Raw genomic sequence first — 9,277 nt, 5'->3', positions numbered from 1 at the left:
AAAATATATAATTTATTTTTTCAATAAAAGTATTTTTAAAAAAAATATATTTAAACGTATTTAAAATTTAATAAAAATATTTTATTTTTAATAAAAAATAAGTTTTTTACTCAAATAAACTAATCCAAATTAACATTGAGTCTGTGTATAAGTGTATTTTTTTCTATGGGCCAAATAAATATGTTGGTCGAAGCCATGGTTCTGAAAATTAGACCGAATTAGTCGGTCGGACTAATCCAACTGCGAACCGATAGATTTTATGGTTTGATTTAATAGCAAACACCGCTATTCTAAAAGCGGAGACAAATTGTTGAACCGGCCAAAAATCGACCGATCGGATCAAGGTAGAACCTGGCCAGTTTATTGGAAACGACGTCATTTTGTACTTGCACGCATTGTGCTAATGTCCCTCGTTTCTCTAATCGCCTTCAGAATAAAAAAGCAAACTCCTCCCACCCCTGGCTCAACCTCAACCAAGTAAAACGCTAGCCTCCACCAATCGCTACCGTCGTCCATCTTTCAAAGTGAGACATTGTCGCTGTCGCCATCCGTCGCACTCAGAAGCTTCCCTCTTCGTGCTATCGCGTTCACTCTCACCAACTCATGTTCGCTCTCCAACGGTCCAACCCCTATTCGTTCTCACCAATTGCCTGGTTGCCGTCCTGGTCACCGTCATCTGTCATGCTCAACCACTCTCTACGTCCATCGAAATCCAGTGCTTATTGCTAGTGCTTGTTCTTCGTTTTTCTTTATGCTCTGTTCAGAAATCAAACCCTCTTCGTGCTTGTTCTTCATGCTTGTTCTTCGAGGTTCACTGTTAGTGCTAGTGTTCATTGCTGTTGTTTTGTGTTTTTATTGATTGATTATTGATAGTGATGTACTACCATTTTTTTGTGTGAGTTATTGTGCTTAGATTGTGACTGTCAGCTATGGATGATAATATAAATTAAGAAAGATTTGCTGATAATAATACATCTATGGATAATCCCCTCACTGCTCTATTGCTTCTGTCGGAATCTCTGATATACTTCCATTTTTTCTTTTTCAATTTGCTCTGTTCAGACTGTTTTCATTATATGCTGAATGTTTTCATTATTCTCTTCTACTTGGGGATTGTATGAGTTATTATATGCTTCATTTTTCATTGTTCTAACTTCTATTCTTATTAAAAAGATTTATAATTGGTGATCTTTTGATTTATTATATGCTTCATGTTTTCATTGTTCTCTTCTTATGAAGAAAAAAAATTACATTTGGGTGATTGTATGATTCATGTTTTGATTGTTCTATTATTTAAAAGAAATTATGTTTTCATTGTTTTGTTCATTGTTTGGTTGCACTGTCCTTGCGATCTCTGCCTCTCCCTTAATGATGACATTTTATATTTGAATTTTTTTTATGATTTTAATTTCTGAAAACCAGTGCTTTGTTGTTCTTCATCTTCGTATTTTTTCTTTCAAAATGCTCTGTTCAGAAATCAATGAAGAAATTTGGATGTTTGTATTAGAGGCAGCAAAAAATTAAATTTGATTTATTGATGCCACAGGTTTTGGAGTTATCATGTGCTCTGACACTTGAGTTAGGGTTGACATTTTAGCGTGTGATACTTCTATTCGGGTTTAGGGTTGACATTTGAGTTAGATTTTCTTTTCTTTTCTTTTATAAAAACTCAAATGTCACCTATATGGGTTCTACCTGTGGGTTCTACCTAGGACTTTGGGCGGTATCGGGTGTTGTCTTGGGGCTTGGCCGTGCTGGCCTGGACATACCAGTTACTGTGTTCGGCGCACACCGAGGCGTCAAGGACATCGTTGGCTGCACTCTGCTGTTGATGTCCTGGATATACCAGAAATTTTCTCAATGGTGTCCACCAAAGCGAGGGATCTACATCTATCCTATGGTTGTGAGGTAACAACTGTTTATGTCTTTATTTAGTAATCAATTTGTAACTTCTTACAACCTTCTGCATAATGAACTGCTTTTATTCTTTTGGTTGGTGTCAGGTTGGTTGGATTGCAGCAGTAGAGCAGAGATCAGTGGTGCACGAAATTGTGATTCACACTTTTCATAACTCCACACAACTAACCAGCAAGTGCACTGGGTCGTCCAAGTAATAAACCTTACATGAGTAAGGGTCGATCCCACGGAGATTGTCGGCTTGAAACAAGCTATGGTCATCTTGTAAATCTTAGTCAGGCAGATTCAAATGGTTATGAGGTTTTGATAATTAAAAGATAAATAAAACATAAAATAAAATAAAGATACTTATGTAATTCATTGGTGGGAATTTCAGATAAGCGTTTGGAGATGCTTTGTTGCTTCTGAACCTCTGTTTTCCTATTGTCTTCTTCCAATCATGCGTGCTCCCTTCCATGGCAAGCTGTATGATCCTCTCGGATGAAAAATACCAGGTACGATCTCTGCACGGCTAATCAACTGTCGGATTTCTCGTCTCGGATGAAAAATACCATGTACAGCTACTGCACGGCTAATCATCTGTCGGTTCTCACTAGCGTCGGAATAGGACCCTTATCCTTTTGCACACTGTCACTGCGCTCAACATTCGTAAGTTTGAAGCTCGTCACAGTCATCCCTTTCTAGATCCTACTCGGAATACCACAGACAATGTTTAGACTTTCTGGATCTCAGGAATGCTGCCGATAGTTCTAGCCTATACCACGAAGATTCTAATCGCAGATTCGGATGCTCTGTTGTCAGGAGAGACGATACGAATCGTGAATTAGAGACCCAAGAGAATATACTCCTGCTGTCATCCAATGACTACGTTGAACATCATGTAGACCGCTTGTGGTTGTCAGGCACGCGGATCTTGGCTAAGCGAGTAACGAAGATAGTGGGTGATTGTCATGGTTCACCCCTTCATTCTAACTTAACTGAATTAAGTACGAGAGTATATCTTGGAGAAGAAGTAGGTGTGAATTGAAAGAGAAACAATAGTACTTGCATTAATTCATGAAGAACAGCAGAGCTCCGCACCTTAATCTATGAGGTGTAGAAACTCCACCGTTGAAAATACATAAGAGAAAAAGGTCTAGGCATGGCCGAATGGCCAGCCTCCAAACGTGAATAATGGCATAAGCTAGAGACCAAAAAACTCCGAATACAATAGTAAAAAGTGCTATTTATACTAAACTAGTTACTAGGGTTTACAGAAAATAAGTAACTAAGTGCAGATAGTGGAGAAATCCACTTCCGGGGCCCACTTGGTGTGTGCTTGGGCTGAGCATTGAGCTTTACACGTGAATAGGCCATTCTTGGAGTTAAACGCCAGCTTGGGTGCCAGTTTGGGCGTTTAACTCTAGTTCTGGTGCCAGTTCTGGCATTTTACTCCAGAAAAGGGTCTTTGGTGGGCGTTTGAACGCCAGTTTGGGCCATCAAATCTCGGGCAAAGTATGGACTATTATATATTACAGGAAAGCCCAAGATGTCTACTTTCCAACGCAATTAAGAGTGCACCAATTAGGCTTCTGTAGCTCCAGAAAATCTACTTCGAGTGTAGGAGGGTCAGAATCCAACAGTATCTGCAGTCCTTTTTCAGCCTCTGAATCAGATTTTTGCTCAGGTCCCTCAATTTCAGCCACAAAATACCTGAAATCACAGAAAAATACACAAACTCGTAGTAAAGTCCAGAAATATAATTTTTGCATAAAAACTAATAAAAATATAATAAAAAGTAACTAAAACATGCTAAAAACTATGTAGAAACAATGCCAAAAAGGGTATAAATTATGCGCTCATCACAACACCAAACTTAAATTGTTGCTTGTCCCCAAGCAACTAAAAACAAAATAGGATAAAAAGAAGACAATATACAATAAATTCCAAAATTATCACGGAAGATTAGTTTTAATTAGATGAGCGGGGCTAGTAGCTTTTTGCTTCTGAATAGTTTTAGCATCTCACTTTATCCTCTGAAGTTTAGAATGATTGGCATCCATAGGAACTCAGAATTCAGATAGTGTTATTGATTCTCTTAGTTCAGTATGTTGATTCTTGAACACAGCTACTTTATGAGTCTTGGCCGTGACCCTAAGCATTTTGTTTTCCAGTATTACCACTGGATACATAAATGTCCCAGACACATAACTGGGTGAACCTTTTCAGATTATGACTCAACTTTGCTAGAGTCCCCAGTTAGAGGTGCCCAGAGCTATTAAGCACACTCTTTTTTTTTTGCTTTGGACCACGACTTTAACCGCTCAGTCTCAAGCTTTTCACTTGACACTTTCACGCCACAAGCACATGGTTAGGGACAGCTTGGTTTAGCCGTTTAGGCCAGGATTTTATTCCTTTGGGCCCTGATGAACGGATTCTTGATGGTTTAGAATGTATCTAATGATTGCTCCCACTTAGTTAACCTCTAACCATGGAGGAAAGTCAAGTGGATGAATCAATTTGATTCCTCAAGACCTAATCAACTCCTAAAGGAAAGACTAGCTTTAGAGGCATTCAAATCAATTAGCAATCTCTAATTATCAATCAACAAAAGAATTAGATGACTCAAGAGTCACTAATCACTCTACCTAGGCCAAGAAAAACAAAATCTATACCAAGCATTTCATCAAACACTCGGAAGGCACAAAGGAAAAGTATAGCAAATCACAACAAGAATGAATTCTAACTACAATTGAATACAAGGAATTAACAACAACAATCAAGAAAATCACAATTATCATGAACTACCTCAAATTGCATTATTAAAAGGGAATAAAAGAAACAACAATCTATCCAAAACAAAGTGAAGAATCACAAGAATTAAAGTACATAACTAGAGAGAGGAAGAGGAGAAGATTAAGAATTGGCAAAGGAGAATTGAATTAAGACATGAATTAAACCTAGATCTAAGAAGAGAGATTAACCCTAACCTAATCCTAATCCTAGAGAGAAGTGAGAGCTTCTCTCTCTAAAACTACTCTAAACTAAAGCTATGACTAACTTCTAATCTTCTTATTATTTCTCCCCTTTAATCCTTGATCCTTTTATTCCTTTCTATCATCAATTGGCGCCAAAAAATGGGTTCAGAAACCCCTCAAAAATCGCCAGGCACGTGTTGCCTTAATGAAGTCATGTGCAGACATCGATGCGTACGCGCACGATACGCGTGCGCGTACCTGGCTGATTCCGCAATGTGCGCGCGAGCGCCTTGTGCGCGTGCGCGTGCTTGGCCGTGATCGATTCTTTGGCTTTTTGTGCTTCTCTCCACTTGCATGCTTCCTTCCTTGCTTCCTTTGATCCATGCCTGGCCTATTTCAATCCTGGAATTACTAGCAAACACATCAAGGCACCTTATGGAATCAAGGAGAAATCAAAATTCATCAAAATAAGGCCTAAAAAGCATGTTTTTACACTTAAGCACAAATACGGGAGAGATAACAAAACCATGCTAATTCATAGGTTAAATGCGAGAAAAGGTCATCAAAATACTCTAAATGCAATACAAGATAAATCCTAAAAATGGGGTTTATCAACCTCCCCACACTTAAACCTTAGCATGTCCTCATGCTAAAATAAGAAGGAACTAAGGGGTATGACATTTATTAAATGCAATTAAACTATATGAGTTCTATCTATATGCAATTACCTAAAGCAAATGGAAATGCTTAGTTCAAACAAATCAATTCCTAAGAGACATGTATAAGCACAATAGCTAGGCAATAGGAATTAAGCCCAAACCACAATTGTATTGAATTATCAAAGGAGAGTCCAAGCTTGCAAGAATATAAATAATATGGGTGAACACATGTACTTGAACTTTTGAACCCTCACCGGATGTGTATCCGCTCTATTCACTCAAGTGTTTAAGGGTTGATTCACTCAATTCTCTTCTAGTCAAGCTTTCCAAAGTTTGATTTTCTTATAACAATCAACACTTATTCAATATATGCATAGATTCATCATGAGGTCTTTCATTTAGGTTGTAATGGGGTTAGGGTCAAGGTAGAATCATTTATGGTTAAGTGGGCTAGAGTTTAGATCTTTGATTAGTATAGACTTTCCCACCTAACTATATAATAACCTATACAGATTCAAAATACTCTAACTACCCATTCTTCACCTTTTTTTTTTTTTTACATATTCATGCATCTTATTTCTTGATTCATAACACTTATGCATTGATTCCCTTTTTGTTGAACTTCACCTTGGGGCATTTTGTCCCCTTTTATTTTTTCATTTTATTTTTCTCTTCTCTTTTTTTTTTCTTTTTTTTCTTTTTTTATACTTTGTACGAGGACATCAATTGCATAAGGTTTTATACATTCACTCAATACATGAGTATGTTCCCAATTCCTAAATATGGAAGTGTACTACTGGTGCACGAAATTGTGATGTCCAGGCTCAAACAATCCCTGGCAACATGAGCAACTTGGTACGCGCAATCGTGATTACGCTTTAAGTATGTAGAATTCATGGCTCTTTCTTTCCCTGGCAATGGCGCCAAGAACATGGTGCCAATACCATGGTTCACAACTTCGATACAACTAACCAGCAAGTGCACTGGGTCGTCCAAGTAATACCTTACGTGAGTAAAGGTCGAATCCCACGGAGATTGTTGGTATGAAGCAAGCTATGGTCACCTTGTAAATCTCAATCAGGCAGATATAAAGTGATAACGGTGTTTTCGAATATTATATAATAAAATAGGGATAGAGATACTTATGTAATTCATTGGTAGGAATTTCAGATAAGCGAATGGATATGCTTTCGTTCCTCTGAACCTCTGCTTTCCTGCTATCTTCATCCAATCAGTCTTACTCCTTTCCATGGCTGGCTTTATGCAAGGGCATCACCGTTGTCAGTGGCTACATCCCCTCCTCTCAGTGAAAAATATGCTCACATGCTCTGTCACAGCACGGCTAATCATCTGTCGGTTCTCGATCATGCTGGAATAGGATTCACCCTCCTTTTGCGTCTGTCACTAACGCCCAGCAATCGCGAGTTTGAAGCTCGTCACAGTCATTCAATCATTGAATCCTACTCGGAATACCACAGACAAGGTTTAGACTTTCCGGACTCTCTTGAATGCCGCCATCATTCTAGCTTACGCCACGAAGATTCCGGTTAAGAGATCTAAGAGATATTCATTCTAGCTTATTTTATGTAGAACGGAAGTGTTTGTCAGGCGCGTGTTCATAGGGGAGAATGGTGATGAGCGTCACACATAATCATCACTTTCATCACGTTCTTGGGTGCGAATGGATATCTTAGAAGCGAAATAAGATGAATTGAATAGAAAACAGTAGTACTTTGCATTAATCTTTGAGGAACAGCAGAGCTCCACACCTTAATCTATGGAGTGTAGAAACTCTACCGTTGAAAATACATAAGTGAAAGGTCCAGGCATGGCCGAGAAGGCCAGCCCCCTAAAACGTGATCAATAGTCTCCTAAGATGAATAATGGATTAAAACTGAGACCAAAGATGTCTAATACAATAGTAAAAGGTCCTATTTATAATAAACTAGCTACTAGGGTTTACATGAGTAAGTAATTGATGCATAAATCCACTTCCGGGGCCCACTTGGTGTGTGCTTGGGCTGGGCTTTAAGTGTTGCACGTGTAGAGGTCCTTCTTGGAGTTGAACGCCAGTTTTTGTGCCAGTTTGGGCGTTCAACTCTGGTTTTGGCTCCTTTACTGGCGCTGGACGCCAGATTTGGGTAGAAAGCTGGCGTTGAAAGCCAGTTTACGTCATCTATTCTTGACCAAAGTATCGACTATTATATATTTCTGGAAAGCGCTGGATGTCTACTTTCCAACGCAATTGGAAGCGCGCCATTTCGAGTTCTGTAGCTCCAGAAAATCCATTTTGAGTGAAGGGAGGTCAGAATCCAACAGCATCAGCAGTCCTTCTTCAACCTCTGAATCTGATTTTTGCTCAAGTCCCTCAATTTCAGCCAGAAAATACCTAAAATCACTTTAAAACACACAAACTCATAGTAAAGTCCAGAAATGTGAATTTAACATAAAAACTAATGAAAACATCTCTAAAAGTAACTAGATCCTACTAAAAACATACTAAAAACAATGTCAAAAAGCGTATAAATTATCCGCTCATCACAACACCAAACTTAAATTGTTGCTTGTCCCCAAGCAACTGAAAATCAATTATGATAAAAAGAAGAGAATATACTATAAATTCCAAACTATCAATAATTGGGTGAACCTTTTCAGATTGTGACTCAGGTTTGCTAAAGTCCCCAATTAGAGGTGTCCAGGGTTCTTAAGCACACTCTTTTTTTTTTTGCTTTGGACCTTGACTTTAACCGCTCAGTCTCAAGTTTTCAGTTGACACCTACACGCCACAAGCACATGGTTAGGGACAGCTTGGTTTAGCCGCTTAGACTAGGATTTTATTCCTTTAGGCCCTCCTATCCACTGATGCTCAAAGCCTTGGGATCCTTTTTATTTACCCTTGCCTTTTGGTTTTAAGGGTTATTGGCTTTTTGCTCTTACCTCTTGGTTTTAAGAGCTTTTGTCTTTTTCTGCTTGCTTTTTCTTTTTCTTTCTATTTTTTTTCGCCTATTTCTCTCTTTTTTTTTTCTGCAAGCTTTGTTCTTTGCTGCTTTTTCTTGCTTCAAGAATCATTTTTATGATTTTTCAGATTATCAAATAACATGTCTCCTAGTCATCATTCTTTCAAGAGCCAACATATTTAACATTCTTAAACAACAACTTCAAAAGACATATGCACTGTTCAAGCATACATTCAGAAATCCTGTGGGGTCCACAGAGTAGGTGGGGATCCTGTGGGGTCCACAGATCCTAAGTGGATCCTGTGGGGTCCACAGATCCTGAGTGGATCCTGTGGGGTCCACAGATCCTTAGGTGTTCAAGGATTTACATCCATGCACCCATTAGGCATGTAAAAATGCCTTTGCACACAACTCTGGGCGTTCAGCGCCAGGTTGGTGGCCATTTTGGGCGTTCAACGCCCATTTGTGTGCCATTTCTGGCGTTGAACGCCAGAACCATGCCTGTTCTGGCGTTCAGACCCAGAAGCTGCCCATTTTGGGCGTTCAGCGCCAGAACCATGCTCTGTTCTGGCGCTGAACGCCAGACAGATGCTCCTCCAGGGTGTGATTTTTCTTCTGCTGTTTTTGATTCTGTTTTCAATTTTTATATTTNNNTTCCAGTATCCAGGACTATGAAATCAGCAGGGATGTAAAGGCCTTCAACCTTTACTAACACGTCCTCTACTTGTCCATATGGCTGTTTTCTTGAACTGTCTGCCATCTCTAATGAGATTTTAGCAGCTTCCAC

Source organism: Arachis ipaensis, chromosome B02, assembly GCF_000816755.2.
Source record: "Arachis ipaensis cultivar K30076 chromosome B02, Araip1.1, whole genome shotgun sequence".
NCBI lineage: Eukaryota > Viridiplantae > Streptophyta > Magnoliopsida > Fabales > Fabaceae > Arachis > Arachis ipaensis.
This window is presented reverse-complemented; position numbering follows the sequence as displayed.